The sequence below is a fragment of the Rhinoraja longicauda genome, chromosome 29, assembly GCF_053455715.1.
Source record: "Rhinoraja longicauda isolate Sanriku21f chromosome 29, sRhiLon1.1, whole genome shotgun sequence".
Classification (NCBI taxonomy): Eukaryota; Metazoa; Chordata; class Chondrichthyes; order Rajiformes; family Arhynchobatidae; genus Rhinoraja; species Rhinoraja longicauda.
In genome coordinates, this window is record NC_135981.1 from 18,201,781 (window position 1) to 18,222,386 (window position 20,606).

Below are 20,606 nucleotides of genomic sequence, written 5' to 3' on the forward strand. Positions count from 1 at the left end.
CTCATTAAGGAGTCAATGCTTTCCGGGGGAAGCAGAAACAAAATGATAATTGGCAAAGAATAATATTGTTCAATTAATGCAGAACAACAGAAACACCCATGAAGAATACAATTATTCCGACTGTTCTTGAGGGATTTTATGTAATAAAAGGTTTACCGTTTGTAAATCTCTCAAAAGACTGATAACAAATAAAAGCAAAGAACGTGTAACCAAAAGATAGCAATATCAATATTTCACAGTACATACATCAGGACAGCACAGAAACAGGCCCTTTGGCCGATAATGTCCATGCTGAACATGATGCCTGGGCAAACTAATCCTGTCTGCCTGCATATGATCCATATCACTCCATTCCCTGCATATGCCTATCCAAAGGCTTCCTGTCTGCCTCTCCCACCACCCCAGGCAGCATTTTCTAGGCACCCTCCACCCACTGTGTAAAAATAAACGCCCCACAGATCGCCATTAAACTTTGCCCCTCTCACTGTAAAGCTCTGTCCTCTGGTCTTTGTCATTTCCAGCCAGGGAAAAAGGTTGTGACTGTCTACCTAATCCAGGCCGCTCATCATTTTATTTCGGAGTCACGTGAGTGACTACGTGAAGACCCCGTCCTGCACGCATGCGCGACATTAGCGTTCACGCAATGCACCCGCGACGAACGGGAGTCCAAGGTGCTCCCGCTACAATTTAAAAAGTCGGGCCGACAGGTAAGTTCTACTGTGGCCGTGAATATTTCTCTGTGCTCTGCTTTAGGAAGCATTGGCGACCCAAGATGAGCAAGACCAGAGGAAGGAAAATTGCAGTTCGCCCCCGTTCGTTTCCCGTTGAGGAACGTTCTTTGGAGGGGGGGCAAGAGGCGGCAGCAACTACCGAGCCGAGCCCAGCACCGCTAGTGCAGCCTGAGCAGCGGGCTGGAGGTACCTGCAGCCAGAACCGGGCGGTAGTGTCCGACGATTCGGATGAAGATGCTACACCGCTACACAGCGGCTCTGGCAGCCGCCTAAGCCGAATGGAACGGCTTATGGAGCAAATGCTCCAGCGAGATCTGCTAAGAGAGCAGCAGCAGACTCGCCAAGGGAGGGCTCAGAGCGCCCAGGCACTCCCGCAGTACCCTTTAGGGGCACTGGCCATTGTGTCACCTTCTAATGAAGGCAGCAGTGGCGACCAGGCCTGGGCTGGTCAAGAAGAGGGGTTGTTGGCTGAAGAAGTCCGGAGTACGCAGAGTGTACAGGATCAGGAAGAGCTGCTGGGGGTGGTCAACCGCTACGTGGTCATTCCACGAGGGGGTCGGCCTTTAGAGCCGAAACTTGCAGCCAGCATTGACCACCTGTCCTCAAAACCCCTACAAGAACGGGTGGTCAATGAGGCTCTTGAGCTATACACAGCCCCAGAAAATTGTACATCATTAAATGTACCAGCTGTAAACAGCCAAATTTGGGGACATTTGGGGCCGAATATCAGGACCCTGGAGTTGAAGCTCCAGAAGATCCTTAAACTCCTGACTGCAGGAATAACATCATATGCTCGGTCCATTGATGGGGTGGACATTTCCACAAACCAGCAAGACACATTAGCTCTGCTGTGTACCACCCAATACCAGATAAATATCCTACGGAAGGAAAACATCAAGCCTGCCCTCAACCCTAAGTTTGCGGGACTCTGCAAAACACCGGGTTCAGAACCTCCAATTCTGCTCTTTGGGAAGGATCTTCCAAAAAAGGTGAAAGACCTAGAGGAAGAATCCAAGACCTTTGGTCTCGTGAGGGTAGGTTTAGGACCGAGCAGACCTAACAAACCCAGGCGGCAGTACCTCACGGCGTCCACCAGTCATAGACCACCATATGGGACTGGTGAAAGCTCGGGGTCCGCAATTATTCCCCGTAAGCCTTTTTTAGGCCAGGGCCCAGAGCGGACCCCATGGAAAATGCGCCACCCCCAACAACAACAACATCAACGTCAACAGCAGCCCTCTACAGCCCAGCAGACACCTCATCGTCTAGCGAAGAGGCGCAAGAAAAATTAATACCAATAACCATGGAGGTAGGTGGGTCTGGTACCTCTCGGCATATGAGCAGTAGGGGCTCTATATTATCAGGGGGGAGATTGCACTTGTTTTTGGATGCATGGGAAACCATTACTAATGACAAATACATACTAACCTGCATTCATGGTTATAAGATTGAATTTGTTCATGAAAACGTTCCGCCAGTTCAGCACATACCCCAAAGGGTATTCACCCTCTCAGTCAAAGACAAACAAGAGGGTCAAGCTGAACTTGTGAGGCTACTAGCAAAAGGTGTCATTGAAAGAACAAATCATGAACCTTTGGAATTTGTGTCTAATATTTTCACCAAAACTAAAAAAGATGGTGGATGTCGCATCATCATTGACTTAACTACGTTAAACGACTCAGTTAAGTATACACATTTTAAGATGGAAACTTTTGAAACCGCCAGACTTTTGATTTCTACAGGTTACTTTCTAGCAGGCATTGATTTAAAAGATGCCTACTACTCAGTACCCATACACAAGGAGCACCGTAAATATTTAAAATTTATCTGGATGAAACAGCTATGGCAATTTAAAGTCTTACCAAATGGACTAACCTCCGCTCCAAGGTTGTTCACTAAAATCTTAAAACCCGCCTTGGCGTTATTAAGAAAACAAAAGCATATAGTCATGGCGTACTTAGACGACATTTTAATAGTAGGGAAAACCTTGGAGACAGCTATTTTGGCAGTAGCAGCCACCAAACGTTTGTTTGAAACTTTGGGGTTTGTCATACATCCAGATAAATCCAATCTTACACCGTCCACTACCATGGACTATCTTGGATTTACGATTGATACTGTTCGCATGGTTGTAACTCTGCCAAAGGGGAAAGCATCAAAATTGGCACTATCATGCCACGAACTAATGCATAAACGTCAGCCAACCATACGGCAGGTAGCTAGAGTTATTGGCAAAATGGTAGCAGCCTTTCCAGCTGTACAATTAGGGCCTTTGCACTACCAAAATTTACAAAGAGCAAAAGTGCACGCACTAAAGCAAAACTCAGGTCACTTTGACCGAGCTATGTATTTAACTGCTGAATCCATTACAGAGTTACAATGGTGGACAAGGAACATTAGCCTCAGTTCCAGTCCCATAATTATCACTAACCCAGTATTAACCATTCAAACGGATGCCAGTGCTTTGGGTTGGGGAGCAACTAACATGCAATCCAGCACAGGGGGCAGATGGACTAATTCTGAATCATCTTGCCTACAGACACGAGGTATCAACTATTTAGAAATGTTGGGTGCGTTTTATGGTTTAAAAGCATATTCATCTAATACGCATCATGCACATGTCCGGTTGCAATTAGATAATACCACGGTGGTGGCCTATATCAACCACATGGGTGGTATAAAGTCAACATCGTGTGACAAATTGGTCAACATAATTTGGCAATGGTGTGTCGAAAGACATACTTGGTTATCAGCAACTTACCTACCAGGTAAGCAAAATACAGTGGCAGACACCAGGTCACGCAAATTTAACGATAACATCGAATGGATGTTAAATCCCAAAGTATTTGCCGAAATTACAAAACAATATGGCACACCAGATATCGATCTATTTGCATCCAGGCTAAATCACCAGGTACCAACGTATGTCGCTTGGGAACCAGACCCTGAGGCAGCAGCAGTTGATGCATTCACGCTGTATTGGGGGAAAATGTTCTTTTATGCTTTTCCACCCTTCTGCCTCATCAGTCGGGTGTTACGCAAGATTCAATTGGATTCCGCTTCAGGAATCTTGATAATACCCGACTGGCCTACACAGCCATGGTTCCCAGTGGCCCTCGACATGGCTGTCGAAACACCGTTGGAATTCCCCAGCAGTCCGGAATTATTAATCCACCCAGTGTCAGGCATTAGTCACCCGTGCCATGACAGAGTCAATCTCCTGGCTTGCAGATTCTAAAAAGACCTATACTGGGCCTGGGACTGTCTGAGGACGCCATCAACATGATGACCGCATCCCACCGGGAGTCCACCAGGCGACAATACCTGACCAACATAAGAAAATGGGAACGGTATTGCTCCGAAACAGGAACTACCTACACTACAGCAACACCCACCAGTGTTGTAGAATTCCTGGTTGGATTACATCGGGAAGGACTCAGCTACAGCGCCATAAATACAGCCAGGAGTGCGTTGTCAGCTTATTTGGTTCCAGCAGCAGGACAACTGGCTTTGGGGTCCCATCCACTAGTAACCAAAGTCATGAGGGGCATTTTTAACACTAACCCTCCCAGACCAAGGTACACTCAGATCTGGGATGTCAGCATTGTGCTGACGCACCTTAGGGGATGGCCACCACCCAGGGCACTCACGCTGGAACAACTTACACTGAAATCAGTCATGCTCATGGCACTAGTGTCAGCTCAAAGGGTACAATCCCTCCACCTTCTGAGGCTGGACAGCATGACAGAAACATTGGACTGTTTCACATTCCACATTCAGGGACTGGTCAAACAAACTAGACCAGGTACCACGCCTCCAGTTATGGAGTTCTGCACATATTTATCTGACCCACGGCTGTGTGCCAAAACCCATCTCGCCAATTACATAGACACAACACTCAACTTAAGAGGGAGAGAAAAAGCCTTATGGATAAGCCACAAGAAGCCTCATGGTCAGGTGACGAGCCAAACCATTTCAAGGTGGCTCAAGCAGGTGCTTAAGTCCGCGGGAGTAAATACCAATGTTTTCAAATCTCACTCCACCAGGGCTGCATCTACGTCGGCGGCAAGTCGAATGGACGTGCCTATGGACCATATACTGGCCAGAGCAGGATGGTCCTCGGAAAGAACTTTCCAAAGGTTTTATAATAAACCGCTGGCGCAACCTGCTACATTTGCAGACAGAATTTTAGAGTCTGCAGATAATATTTAATTTGAGCCCTGGGGAGCTCTCTGTTTTTTGTTGTCATTAATAAACCTTTTTTGTTCACAAACAGGCTCTTTATTGCGATAACATACTTCCTCCCTCTAAGGTCTTCAGACAGTGAGTGAAGCATGAGCTGGTACACGGTTCGGAATCACAGAGCTTTGAAGTCTTCACGTAGTCACTCACGTGACTCCGAAATAAAATAGTAAGATTAAATGAGAACTTACCAGTTCGAAGTTTGATCTGTATTTTATGAGGAGTTACGATGAGGGACTACGTGCCCTCCGCTCCCACCCTTTTTTATACAGATCAACTGGTAATCAAGTTCTTATTTTTTCTTTACTATATTTATTTCAATCGTTGTGTTTTTTCTGTGAATCCACACCGCTGCTTTGAAGAATGTCGCGCATGCGTGCAGGACGGGGTCTTCACGTAGTCCCTCATCGTAACTCCTCATAAAATACAGATCAAACTTCGAACTGGTAAGTTCTCATTTAATCTTACTATTATATATCATTCTATCAGGTCTCCTCTCAGCCTCTAATACACCGGATAAACTTTAGTGCACAGAACTTTAAACGCCAAGGTTGCCAGAAACTACAAAATTAGATCCTCAGCTACACTAGCGACAATATACACTGCAGCACTCTGCTCCAACTCATCTCTCTCCCTGTAGGTCCGAGATTGGAAAACTGATCTGCTTTAGTGACCGCCCAGGAAAAAGATTACATCTCAAATTCTCATCAAATATTTCAAGAGTCTGAGAAAATAGTTTTCAACGAGAACTCCTACTGAAAACGTTGAATGCACAGTTTGGCTCGGCGAAACCGTGTCGGACTTATTTTGTGAATCAGAAGTTTTATCTTGTACACCAGCATCACACATTCTTTTCCAATAATGATTTTTTTTTAAAAAAGGAAAGAATCGAAGTGAGAGAAAAAGAGACAGACAGAACCATGTGGGAATGGGATCTCTCTGTCAACCATCATAGACACTGCGAGTAGAAATCCTCCTTGAACACCGTAAGAAAATATGAGGCGGCACAGTAGTACAGCTGGTAGAACTGCTGCCTCACAGCGTCAATGATCCAGGTTCGATCCTGACCTCGGGTGCTGTCTGTGCAGAGTTTGCACATCCACCCGGTGAGTGCATGGGTTTGCTCCGGTTTCCTCCCATATTTGAAAGATGTGCGGATTTGTAGGTTAAAAGGTCTCTGCAGATTGTCCCTCATGTGCAGGAAGCCGAGGAGAAAGTAGGATAACATTGAACGAGCTCGCGCGGGTGAACAATGGAAGGGCCCGTTTCCATGCTGTATTTTTCCCAATCAATGAGATTGTTAATTTTCATTCAATGGAACTGATATTTGTTAACATATTATCGGAAGTTAAACAATCACGATTCTACCGAATAGTTATGCCTGTTACACTCATCGATACTTTTAGAATAAATCGGACCGACAGACAGACTTGACATTGGCACGGCACTAACAAAAGTCAAATGTACAGTGCATTCAGAAAGTATTCAGACCCCTTCACTTTTTCCATATTTTGTTACGTTACAGCCTTATTTTAAAATGGATTAAATTCTTTTTTTTATCATCAATCTACACACAATACTCCATAATAAAAAAGTGAAAACAGGTGTTTAGAAATTATTGCAAAGTAATTATAAAGAAATAATTGAAATATCTCATTTACATAAGTATTCAGACCCTTTACTCAGTACTTTGTTGCGGCACCTTTGGCAGCGATTACAACCTCGTCTTCTTGGGTATGACGCTACAAGCTTGGCACACCTGTATTTGGGTAATTTCTCCCATTCTCTGCAGATCCTCTCAAGCTCTGTCAGGTTGGATGGGGAGCATCGATGCACAGCTATTTTTAGGTCCCTCCAGAGACGTTCGTTCAAGTCCGGGTTCTGGCTGGGCCACTCAAGAACCTTCGCAGACTTGTCACAAAGCCACTCCTGCGTTGTCTTGCCTGTGTGCTTAAGGTCATTGTCCTGTTGGAAGGTGAACCTCCGCCCCAGTCTGAGGTCCAGAACGCTCTGGAGCAGGTTTTTATCAAGGATCTCTCTGTATTTTGCTTCGGTCATCTTTCCCTCGATCCTGACTAGTCTCCCAGTTCCTGCCACTGGAAAAGATCCCCACAGCATGATGCTGCCACCACCATGCTTCATCGTAGGTATGGTATTGGCCAGGTGATGAGTGGTGCTGCTTGGCATTCAGGCCAGAGTTCAATCTTGGTTTCATCAGGCCAGAGAATCTTATTTCTCATGGTCTGAGAGTCCTTTAGGTGCCTTTTGGCAAACTCCAAGCAAGCTGTCATCTGCCTTTTACTGAGGAGTGGCTTCCGTATGGCCACTCTACCATAAAGGCCTGATTGGTGGAATGCTGCAGATATAGTTGTCCTTCTGGAAGATTCTCCCATTTTCACAGAGGAACTCTGGAGCTCTGTCAGAGTGACCATCGGGTTCTTGGTCACCTCCCTGACCAAGCTCCTTCTCCCCTGATTGCTCAGTTTGGCCGGGCGGCCAGCTCTATGAAGAGTCCTGGTGGTTCCAAAGTTCTTCCATTTAAGAATGACGGTGGCCACTGCGCTCTTTGGGATCTTCAATGCTGCAGAAATTGTTTTATACCCTTCCCCAGATCTGTGTCTTGACATCATCCTGTCTCGGAGGTCTATGGACAATTCCTTCGTCTTCAAGGCTTGGTTTTTGCTCTGACATGCACTGTCAACTGTCGGACCTTATATAGACTGGTGTGTGCCTTTCCAAATCATGTCCAATCAATTTACTTTACCACTGGTGGATTCCAATCAAGTTGTAGAAACATCTCAAGGATAATCAATGGAAACAGGATGAACCTAAGCTCAATTTTGAGTGTCATAGCAAAGGGTCTGAACACTTATGTAAATGTGATATTTCAATTATTTCTTTTTAATTACTCTGCAAAAATTTCTAAAAAACCTGGTTTTGCTTCTTCATTCTGGGATATTGTGTATAGATTGATGATTAAAAAAAAGAATTTAATCCATTTTTAAATAAGGCTGTAACGTAGCAAAATGTGGAAAAAGTGAATATTTTCTGAATGCACTGTATGCATAGACTAGGCAACTATTTTGCCAAATACTTGCACTCTGTCCATCAAGACCTGCTAGAGCTCCCAGGATAATCAATCATTTTAAACCCTTTTAACTCCCTTCCCATTCCGGCCTCTGCCACTGTGAGATCACACGCAAACTGGAAGGGCAGCACATCATATTCCACTTCGGTACCCGACAACTCAATGCTATAAATAATGAATTCTTCAATTTCAGGTAATAATGCGCCCCCACAAAACCCTACCCTCTCTTTCTGCTGCCGCTACCCCCACCAGTGTGTGCACACATCTCCTTCGCCCTCTCCCACCACACTACTCACCCTCCACCTTTCCCTTCCTCCATATGTTCTCCCATCCGAATCCCATTTTCCCCTCTCTCTTTCTCTCCTCTCTATCCCCTTCCACCCATTTCCCTCCCTCTATCTTCACATTTCACTCCTCTTTTCTTATCTGGCACCCTTTTGTCTCCTTTTGTCTCCTGTGGCCTTACTTACTTACTCCAGCCGTCTGCTAATCGCCACTCCCCCTATTAGGTATCTATTTATTAGTTGCCAGGCTTTGTCCTGCTCCCACCTCGCTTCCCCAGCCTTCTCCCCTCTTTTCCATCCCTGAAGAAGGCTCCCGACCGGAAATGGCTTCTGTCCATTCCCTCCATAGATGCTGCCTGACCCACCGAGTTCCTCCGGCAGTTTGTTTTTGTTTAGTGAAATGTATTTTACTGTCTGAATAACAGACAAACATTTGAGTGTAATGCTTTAGCTGCAGTGAAGAATAGTCTTACATTCAGTGCTAGCTTTTGAACGAGACTAATTATTGAGTAATAGTTTAGAGATATAGCGCGGAAACAGGCCCTTTCGGCACACCGTGTCCGCGCCGGCCAGCGATCCCCGCACATTAACACTATCATATACCTACTAGGGACAATTTACACATACAGCAAGCCGATTAACCTACAAACCTGTACGTCTTTAGAGTGTGGGAGGAAACCAAAGATCTCGGAGAAAACCCACGCAGGTCACGGGGAGAACATACAAACTCCTTACAGACAGCACCCATAGTCAGTATCGAACCCAGGATTCTGGTGCTGCATTCCCGTGAAGGCAGCAACTCTACCGCTGCGCCACCGTGACTGCTAGTCCCTTTTGATATAGAACATAGAACAGTACAGCACAACGTCCATGCAAACATGATGCCACGATGAATTTATCTCCTCTGGCTGCACATGATCCACATCTCTCCGTTCTCTGCATATCCATGTGCCTATCTAAAAGCCTCTTAAATGCCTCTATCAGATCTGCATCCACCACCAGCCGCGGCAGTGTGTTCCAGTATCCACCAGTCTCTTCCTGCAATGGATGACCAGAACTGCACGTAATGCTGCAGTTTTGGCCATCCCTTGAGGGACTCAGGAATCGAACGCGGTCTGTCATTCCATGTGGAGCAGATCAATAAACAAGGCCCAAATTCCACAATACCAGGAAATTCACATCATCCTGTTAGTTATGTTCTTATAGTCATGACTGGTTATTAAATGGGTCAAAGTTTAATACAGAACAGGCACTTTAATGGATTAAAAGTTTCAGAACATGACTGCTTTAATGAATGGCATGCACCCTGGTCTTGGACTGTAGCCTACCTGATAAGACAGTGAACTACATCTCAAATTCCTATACACAATCAATAATACCTTGGCACCTACATCCCTTGGCACAAAATTACAAATATTTGGGACAGTTCCATTTTCAAATGTATTGACAACTGTTAATCTCTCCCATATACGGCGTGTTTTAGTGCGTGTTTAGTTTATTGTTGCCACGTGTACTGAGGTAGTGAAAAGCTTTTTGTTGCATGCTCTCGAAAGACTGCGCATGATTACATCCAGTGACATTGTACACTGGAATATATTACAGGTACATATTCTTCAGGTAAATATTGTTTGAAAAGGATATTGTCAGTTGCAACACTGATAAAAGATGGGGATCCTCGGTTATCTGCTATGTGGAGGTGAATTTTAAAATCAATCCCCAATTATATAAATGGCCTTTTGAAGATTTTTAGTTTATAATAAAGGAATAAGTAATAAATGTAATGAAGTGGCTTGTGGTTTAGAATCCGCTCCTTGCATCGATTTTGAAAGGCAGGATGAAGCCTCTGAAATCATCTGTTCCAGAGAGCTTTATTTGCAAACACTCAGCTCTATTACAAGACCGCAGCACAGTCCACAGACCAGAAACAAGGAACTGCAGATGCCAGTTTACGGAAAAGGACCATGTTCTCCAGGGATGCTGCCTGACCCGCTATGTTACTATAGTACTTTGCGTCCATTTGCACAGCACAATATACTCTGTGTTACCCTGACAACCTTACTTAACGACATCAGAAACGCATTACAGGAATGAGGAACAACATCAAATAAATAGAAGAGGTCCAAAGCATGTTGTTGGGGTAGCTTTTAGGATCTTTACTATAATTCTATTTGACTAGAAGGGCACCATAACAGCATAATTTCCCCCAAAATATTCCAATTCCTCTACTTCAAGTCTACTAGGCACAATACAATTTTGAGAGCAAAAAAAATGTTAAACAATCATCCAATATAAAATCAAATTCAAAAGACCACAATTTTTTTAATATTATGCTTATCATCTGGTCTGTCATTATGATTTGATAGAACTATACAATAATTCAATATTTATACGATTCAATGCAAAATGATCCCAATTATAAACTACTCGCAATACTGGGCTGTTATAATTAAACAACGAGTTTGTTCCTTGTCCGTGCCAGAGGAATTAATACTTTTCCATTTGAAACATGAATGAACATTTTCCAATATACTGGTTATTACAGACTAATTCTGATAAATCATTTCAGTGGAAGTAACTTACAGGGAAATGAAAATACTCAACAGCATTCAAAGGTGAAACAGTTAATACTAATTCATGTTAATGAACTGACATCAGTTGTGAAATGTCCTCTCTCTGGAGACGGTCTCACCTGATGAGCATTTCCACCATTTAGTTTCACTTTTTATTTCGAGACTGCTCGCCTCTCAGCAAAATGTGTACATTATTTTGCTTGGGCCAGACAATTATTTTGGCAAAGCAAAGTTAAACGCACAGATCACGATGCAACCCAAATTACACATTTTCCACAATGCAACCATGAAACTGCGGGCTGCAGGACCCAGAAGAATTCCTTATCACTGCGATAAGACCAAGAGTGGCCAGGAAGAGATTCGCCTGGTCACACAGTGCGGCCTCAATATAACCCGAATGCACTGATTTTGTTGTTTTTTCCCCCCAACAAATCCATTCCCAAAACATTTGTATTTCGAGATGTGTGAAGAAATACTGGATAAATACAACCAGAGTTGAGCTGGAAGGCGCTATTGCTGGATGTACATACACTTCCAAGACATGTGAACACGCCCTTTAATAATCAGTTCTTACCAGTCAAATACTTGCGTTATCCGGCCACATCCCCATCTCATCCACCGTATCATTGAATTGCCACCCGGGGGAGTCACATCTTGTTTACAGTTCAGACCCCAACAAAAAAAAAAAATCAATTGCACTCACGTCTGGTGTTTCTGCACAATTGTGCAAAGTTGCAAGCAGATGGCACGCCACGCAATTCACATCCTACCTTGTAGTATTGTTATTATTATTATTCTCCACCGTGCAAAATCCTCCCTTTCGCCTCTGTGTACCTTCCAGAGTGGCGTGTCGGTCTCCCTCGGCAGAACAGAACAGAACAGAACAGAACAGAGCTGCTGTCAGTTCGGTCTCATCCACTGACTCTTAAAGTGGCAACGCTCTCCCCTCCTCACCGAGGCGTGGGGGCAAATGTTGCAACCCACATACATCGCAATGCTTCTCTTCCAGGGGGGGGCATTCAATTCTCCTCGCTAACACAGCCGGAAAGTCCCTTCCCACCGCAAATCATCTGAGATGTAGAGCTCTTTTATTTTTTGTTTAAAAAAAAAAAAAAGCTTTTAATCGTCTACTGGGCTCTAGTGGCGAAATCCATAGTTAATACATGAGAGCCCAATTAAAATCATTGATAAAGCACTCTCAATGTTCAGGTGAGAGCAAAGGTAGACCATTTATTTCTGAAACAAAACTTTTGCCGTCGTTATTCCCTCTTCCAAGCCAAATTTAGCTGGAGATTATGGTTACATTTTAATGGTACGGAATATTTCCCCCGAAATGTGTCTTTTGAAATTCCTATATTTAACTGAGCAAATCACAAAGTGCTGGACTAACTCAGCGGGTCAGGCAGCATCTGTGGAGGGAATCAATAGGCATTCCCTCCCCTCTCTCCTCCCTCCTCTACTCATCCAGCTAGTTCCTTGTATCCCTCTTGTTATGTCAAGGGTTATGGGGAGAAGGCTGGAGAATGGGGTTCAGAGGGAAAGGTAGTTCAGCCATGAGTGAATGGCGGAGTAGATTTGATGGACCGAATGGCCGAATTCTGCTGCTAACACATGAACTTTTGAACCTTCCCCAGCCAACAATGGGCCATTATGGGCTCGATTAGGCTTGTATACACTGGAAGGATGAGAGGGGATCTTATAGAAACATATAAGATTATTAAGGGGTTGGACACGTTAGAGGCAGGAAACATGTTCCCAATGTTGGGGGAGTCCAGAACCAGGGGCCACAGTTTAAGAATAAGGGGTAGGCCATTTAGAATGGAGATGAGGAAAAACTTTTTCAGTCAAAGAGTTGTAAATCTGTGGAATTCACTGCCTCAGAAGGCAGTGGAGGCCAATTCGCTGAGTGCATTCAAGAGAGAGCTAGATAGAGCTCTGAATGATAGCGGAGTCAGGGGGTATGGGGAGAAGGCAGGAACGGGGTACTGATTGAGAATGATCAGCCATGATCACATTGAATGGCGGTGCTGGCTCGAAGGGCCAAATGGCCTCCTCCTGCACCTATTGTCTATTGACTCTTCCTGATGTCATCTGTTGCCGGCTCCAGATTTGTTCTGGCCTTTTCTCGCCTCCAGTTTATCCCCTCTCCCATCCCTCTACTTTCAGTCTGAGGAAGGATTACGACCCTCCAGAGATGCTGCCTGACCCATTAAGTTACTCCAGCACTTTGTCTATCTGATGGATAGGCAATATTTCGAGTTGGGACCCTTCTTTAGACCCATCGCCTATCCATTCCCTGCACTGATGCAGCCTGACCCATTGACATACACCAGCACTTTATGCTTTGCTATATATTCCAGCATCTGCAGTTCCTTGTGTATCCATACTTACTTGATGACTGGAATAAATCAATTCACAGTACTTCTGGATTTAAAAACGTATCTCGATTGCATGGAATTTTTCAGGGTCTTGATCGAAAACGATGGATAGGTTGTCCTTATGCATTGTCTCAGGAAAATATTTGCATGCTTTGCATCCCATTTCCAAACGTGTTTAACTTTGTGACGGGCCTTTGATAAAAACAATTACATTTTCTTCACTTAAGTGAGAGGCTAAAAGAAAATTCAATGGCAGGCTGAGGAAAGGGTGCACATGAAGGGCTGAAGCATTAATAGATTACAGCCAGCAACCTTGAATACTGCAAAGACGTACAGGTATGTAGGTTAATTGGCTGGGTAAATGTAAAAATTGTCCCTAGTGGGTGTAGGATAGTGTTAATGTACGGGGATCACTGGGCGGCACGGACTTGGTGGGCCGAAAAGGCCTGTTTCCGGCTGTATATATATGATATGATATGATAACATGAATCGCAACCCTACCTCAGTAACTATGATCTACTATGGACTTTGTTTAGTTTGTGATAAATACTTCAGCTTCACACTATTATGTCTAGTTACTTAGTCTTGCTGATTGGTAATTTATCATGTTCATCACTTCAGAAGTGCTAGGAGCAGAATTAGGCCATTTGGCCCATCAAGTCTACTCTGCCATTCAATCATGGCTGATCAATCGCTCCGTCTCAACCCCAATCTCCTACCTTCTCCCAATAATCCCTGACACCTGTAATATTCAAGAATCTATCTGTCTCTGCCTTTAAAATATCCATTGACTTGGCCTCCACAGCCTTCTGTGGCAATGAATTCCACAGATTCACTACCCTCTGTCTAAAGAAATTCTTCCTCATCTCCTTTCTAAAGGAACATCCTTTAATTCTGAGGCTCTGACCCCTGGTCATAGACTCTCCCACTAATGGAAACATCCTCTCCATGTCCACTCTACCCAGTATTATTGATTGTTGTGTTATTGCACAGGGGAGAATTTCATTGTTTTGTTGCCAGTACGTATTGCAATTAAGCACCAGATTCTTGACCATATTATTTTGTGAAAATTTGTCTTCTCTGAGCATTGGTGACAGCTGAACTATCGTGGACTGTCCTAGTTGTGCTGAGAATGATGGCATGGTGCCAGTTGCTAACCGATTCATTTATTCCTAAATTGACAGCCTGTAATTGAGGAATGAGCCTGGTTTATGCTCGCACTGAATGGTTGCAACCCACAAATAAAACTACTGAAGAAGCCTTGCACCCAAATCAGTGATCAAGTACAATGATTATAAGTGGAGGTGGAATCTTGACTGCAAAAACAATTCCAGTATTTTTGTAGTCCAATATAGGAAAGTTTACACTCCATCTCCATCTTTCCTTACAACACAGAAGTCATCCATTTTGTTTATGCTGGCTCACAGAACAATCATACTCCCCATCCAATTTTCTTTGCAATTCAATAGCATCCTCAAGTCCCTCAATTACACTCGGTGCAATTTACAATGGCCTGTTAACCTACCAACTGGCAAATGGAAACATAGAAACATAGAAAATAGGTGCAGGAGGAGGCCTTTTGACCCTTTGAGCCAGCACCGCCATTCATTGTGATCATGGCTGATTATCCACAATCAGTACCAGTGCGTGCCTATTCCCCATATCCCTTGATTCCGCTAGCCCCTAGAGCTCTATCTAACTCTCTTTTAAATTCATTCAGTAAATTGGCCTCTACTGCCTTCTGTGGCAGAGAATTCCACAGATTCACAACTCTCTGGATGAAACAGTTTTTTCTCATCTCAATTTTAAATGGCCTCCCCTTTATTCTTAGACTATGGCCCCTGGTTCTGAACACCCCCAACATTGGGAACATTTTTCCTGCATTTAGCTTGTCCAGTCCTTTTATAATTGTATACGTTTCTATAAGATCCCCTCTCATTCTTCTAAATTCCAGTGAATACAAACCCAGTCTTTCCAATCTTTCGTCATATGATAGTCCTGCCATCCCGGGGATTAACCTTGTGAACCTACGCTGCACTGCCTCAATAGCAAGGATATCCTTCCTCAAATTGGGAGACCAAAACTGCACACAATACTCCAGGTGTGGTCTCACCAGGGCCCTGTACAACTACAGAAGGACCTCTTTACTTCTATACGCAAATCCTCTCGTTTTGAAGGTGTACATGCCTTGGGAAGGAACTGGCTAGAGTTTTAGAAGGATAAGAGGGGACCTCATTGAAACCTTCTGAATAATGAACGGCCTGGATAAAGTGCATGTGGAGAGGATGTTTTCAGTAGTAGGAAATTCTTGGACCAGAGGGACAGTCTCAGAATAAAATGATGTACCTTTGGAATGAAGATGAGGAGGAATTACCTTAGCCAGAGGATAGTGAATCTGTGGAATTAATTGCCATTAAGGCCATCATTGAGTATTTTTAAAGCAGGGATTGATGGGTTCTTGATTGGTTAGGGATGGCAGGAGAATGGGGTTGAGAGGAAAAGGTAGATCATCAAATAGTGGAGCAGACTCGATGGACCGAATGGCCTAATTATTCTCCTACGTCTTATGAACATGAAATGGAGCACCCGCAATATCCCAGGAGAACGTGCAAGCTCCGCACAGAAAGCACTGGAGGCCAGGATGGAATCTGGGTCACTGGAACTGTCCGCCAACTGCTGTTGCTGCCACAACAATGATCTGTTTTACTGTACTGCACTATTCTATGTCATTATTCTGCAGTGTCCAACAGTGAATCGTTATTTTATTGCATTACGCCATTGAGGGAAACCAGCCTCTCATGTCTGGTATATATCAACCAATTGGTTCAATCATGGGATCTCCTATGACAACAGAAATCACCTTCCCTGTCTTGCTGAAGCATATGTGAACCAAATGCTAACCCTCACTGCTGCATTCTCAGATCAATCCCAATAACTCTCTTTTGGAGTTTTCTGACAGTTTACAAAGTAAGATAATTTAGTATAGTTGTAATTAGCTCCACGCAGGTACAGAGCTGTCTATAGTTTGACAGAATGGTCACACAGATAACGTCCATCACGATGCCAGAGTTAAAATTAATTCACGTTCACAATGCAATGGTCGACTTACATCAAATACATCACATTTGGATTCAGAAATATATCTGGTAGCATAATTTGTGCCTGTTCTAATTCTAGCTATTAATTACACCCGAGTTTGAGAATATGTTAGTTGTTTATTAACCTGGATGTCTGCAATGGCTTATTCCATCAGGCAAGGACTGCCTCACAAATGAGGACTAATCTAACAACTACCTCCAAAACATTGTCTGACTCCTAGTGTTGTCACAAAGGTTGATGAAATTCCTTCTGCACTGCCATGGAGATGAGCTGCAGCTGTTACCACAGTGCTCTCCAGTGCGGTAACACATTGCGCTTCAGTCCACTAATTGCATTCTCCAAACCAGGCATCCTTGCCTGAAATGATGCACAGCTTGGTATCATGAACCTACCTGGCACTCAGTGCAACTGCATGATTTCGCGTATTTCGTAAACTAACAGCAAGCAGCTCAATGAAATGTGTAGGAACAGCACCTCATATTTCAGATGGACAGCTTACAACCCAGCAGTATGATTCTTGATTGCTCTAACTTCAAGTAACCCTTGCTTTTCCTCTATCTCTGCCCTTCCCCCACCATGGTTTTCCTACTAGTTCCACTGTCCTACTGATTAGTTTCATTTTTTGGATGCCTCGTTGTCACCTTCCCTCTTAGCTGACAATCAAACATTGTACATCACCTTGAGCAACGTCTGGTTTGTCTCTGGTTTCCCTTTCCTGACTCTCAGTCTGATGAAGGGTCTCGACCTGAAATGTCACCCATTCCTGCTCTCCGGAGATGCAGCCTGTACCGCTGGGTTACTCCTGCATTTTGTGTCTAAAGAAATGTTAACGGCCACTGATTGGCGAGTCATTAGTAGTACTGGTTGGGATATGAATCATAGCTCACCAACGACATTTTGCAATGAAAATGAAGCCAAATTCTATCATCAGTAGGACTACTGACCAGCCCAGTGGCCTCATTCACTACACCCACAATGTTGTGATTCCTCAGTATCCAGATGCAGTAATGAGATGAGTGAGTTCTGGACGCTCTGCACCCAAGCATTCATAGTCACGCATTTGTTATTGTTGACTTGGTTATTGAAGCAATTACTTCTGGCTGCACTCTCAATCCATTCTTCATAAAGCTAAGCTAAAGGCAAAATGCTGGAGGAATTCAGCGGGCCAGGCAGCATCTGCGGAAGGAAATGGACAAACGACGTTTCAGGTCAGGACCCTTCTTCAGTCTGAAACATAATCTGTCTATTCCACCCCACAGATGCTGCCTGAGTAACTCAGCCGATCAGGCAACATTGGTGGAGAACATGATAGGTGATGTTTCATAAGAAAATAACTGCAGATGCTGGTACAAATCGAGTTATTCACAAAATGCTGGAGTAACTCAGCAGGTCAGGGCAGCATCTCGGGAGAGAAGGAATGGGTACATTCTTCAGACTGAAGAAGGGTCTCGACCCGAAACGTCACCCATTCCTTCTCTCCCGAGATGCTGCCTGACCTGCTGAGTTACTCCAGCATTTTGTGAATAAATCGATTTGTACCAGCATCTGCAGTTATTTTCTTATAAACAACATACCTGTATGTCTTTGGAGTGTGGGAGGAAACGCAGATCACGGGGAGAACGTACAAACTCCGTACAGACGGCATCCGCAGTCAGGATCAAACCCGGGTCTCCGGCGCTGTATTCTCTGTAAGGCAGCGACTCTACCGTGCCGGATGTTGGTTAACTTGCAAATATTTTGTATAGGACTTGATGGGCTAAATGCCCTCCTGTGCAATATCCATTTTTGCATCTCCAGATTGACTCAAAGAGCATTTCCACAACAGCTTTTAGCTGCTCACATATCTACCCAGGCTCACAGTAAATCAGTTTTCCCATCATTTCCTAGCCTGGGGCGAAGTCTATAGAAATGTGTATTTTTAAAAAATCAAATCAAAATACCAGCATTTGTTGATCTGAATCCAGCCACTCTTAAACAGCGAGCCGGAATTCATATCTGAATCGAGTGGAAATGGAGCTTGGAAGATGCTTCTTTAAATTACAGAGAAGTGGATGCACAATAGCCATGGAGCTGAACAGGACAGGAATAGGCCCTTCAGCCCAGTCTGTCCATTCTGGCCAAGTTGTCATATTGGGCTAGTCTCATCTGCTTGCATTTGGACCATTCCTAACCCTTCCTATTTGTTTGTATGTATGTCACAATGTCTTTTGATTGACTCTCAATTTAACTTTTCGGTGTTAACAGCGTAGAGTAAAATTTCAACCCTCCAAATAATGGGTGGGAGTTAGGCATGCAGAGCTGGACGTGCAGGCATTTCACTTTTATAAAGTCGAAGGAAACATTTACACTCACAATCCCTTCATAAATGCAATATTCTTACTTTTATGTAGCAATGTAGCAAGATTAATGATGCTTGTGAATGATTAACATAGGCGTAATGATTTAACTCTCAATTTGTCACTGTCATTTATAATGATAACAATTTATGTGTGCATGATATAATTGCACTGTAATTATTGATTGTTCGATAGATTGTTTCTTAACCCTGCCATCACATAATAAAGTGATAAATTCCAGCAATGGCAGGTAAACTCAGGCAACTGAAACTACAGAGCTGTACCTGGGACAAAATGTACTTACTTGTCAAATAATCTGCCATCTAAATATTAGTCATCAGTCTGAAGATCATCCCAACCCAAAACATCGCCTGCCCATCCTCTCCTCAGATGCTGCCTGCCCGGCTAGGTTCCTCGGCACTTTGTGTTTTTCTCAAGATTCCAGGATCTGCAGATCATTGCGTCTCCATCCAAATATTATCTCTTGGTTACTAAATTTAGAACTCCCTTTGTTCCCTTAACATGCCAGAAAAGGTTCTGCTATTTACCAAGTGGAGCAACACAACACAGATGCCAATCATTAAGCACTGGGAAGACTTTCATCATAATGTAGAAATAAGGAGCTGCAGAAGCTGCTTTATGCAAAAGGGCACAAAATGGTGGATTAACTCAGCAGGTCAGGCAGCATCTCTGGAGAAAAGGAATAGGTGACCTTTCTTCAGACTGAGAATCAGGGCAGACGGAAAAAAAAGTCTCTCTCTTTCTCTCCCCTGACTCAGTCTGAAGGGTCTCGACCCGAAACATCACCTATTTCCTTTCTCCGGAGATGCCTCCTGACCCGCTGAGTTATGCCAGCATTCAGTGTCTACCTGCGGAGTAAAACCAGCTTCTCCAGTTCCTTCCTGCACATGAACATCTATGGTCTATCTTTGATTGTCACAAGAACTTTGATGGTTTTTTTGCTCTCATATTGTGGCTATTATTTTTTGGAATTTTATTTATTATATACTATCTATAAGCAATGTGTTTCCAGGCCTGTTATGCTGCTGCAAGGAAGAATTTCATTGTTCATTGTCGGTACACATGACAATCAAATACACGCTTGACATCGGCAGGGAAATCTAGCTTACCCGTTTAGTATGGCCAAACGTGAGGAATTCAAGAGAGAGGTGGATAGAGCTCTTAAGGCTGGCGGAGTCAGGGGGTATGGGGAGAAGGCAGGAACGGGGTACTGATTGAGAATGGTCAGCCATGATCACATTGAATGGTGGTGCTGGCTCGAAGGGCCGAATGGCCTACTCCTGCACCTATTGTCTATTGTCTCTTCTCCAGTTTTGTCTGTTCTTTCAAAGTCACAGTGACCCAACTGTTTAATTAAATTTACTACACAATTCAAATATGTTACAAATAATTAAATATCATAATTGTGGTAATAATCATCAGTGCTATGTTAAGTTCAAGTCCAGCAGAGACAGATGAATAAATCAAATCTGCTCATGCAATAAAGTTCTCATTACACAGTAGTATAAAGTAACAGAGGAGCAAGGCGGTTGTTCAAACACTTTCTCAGCCTGATGATCTTTCCACTCAAGTCATCCTTCAGGGCAAAGGGCCCCATTTAGCACGGTGCATCAAACCATTGATCAACCTTTGACACGGGCAATCTATATTAGTGCCTTAAGAAACGTTACTTTTCATTCCTGCAGCCTTCCTGAATGACTTTCTGCTTTTTTAAAAAATTGAAACAGTTATATATCTCTTCAGTTGTTTAACTGTCCCAATGGAATATTTTTTTGGTGATTATGAATTTGCCTTCTTGTTGATTTCTTCGTAAGTCTCGTTTTATCGGTTTTCGTTTTGTGAAATGAATTATATAAT

At 43.7% G+C, this 20,606-nt stretch overlaps 1 protein-coding gene across 4 annotated transcripts in view; it reads right to left on the reverse strand.

Annotated features, from left to right (window-relative positions):
* Positions 1-11,961, reverse strand: part of mpp2b (MAGUK p55 scaffold protein 2b) — a 466,432-nt gene extending 454,471 nt beyond the window's left edge. For 2 of the 4 annotated variants that reach the window (XM_078424664.1, XM_078424659.1), the window contains exon 1: positions 11,686-11,961. The gene's annotated coding sequence lies outside the window, so the exon portion shown is untranslated. Of the gene's footprint in view, positions 1-11,489; positions 11,511-11,618; positions 11,640-11,685 lie in introns of those variants that run through there. The other 2 variants (XM_078424665.1, XM_078424662.1) reach the window with 2 other exon arrangements.
* Positions 11,962-20,606: the final 8,645 nt, after the last annotated feature.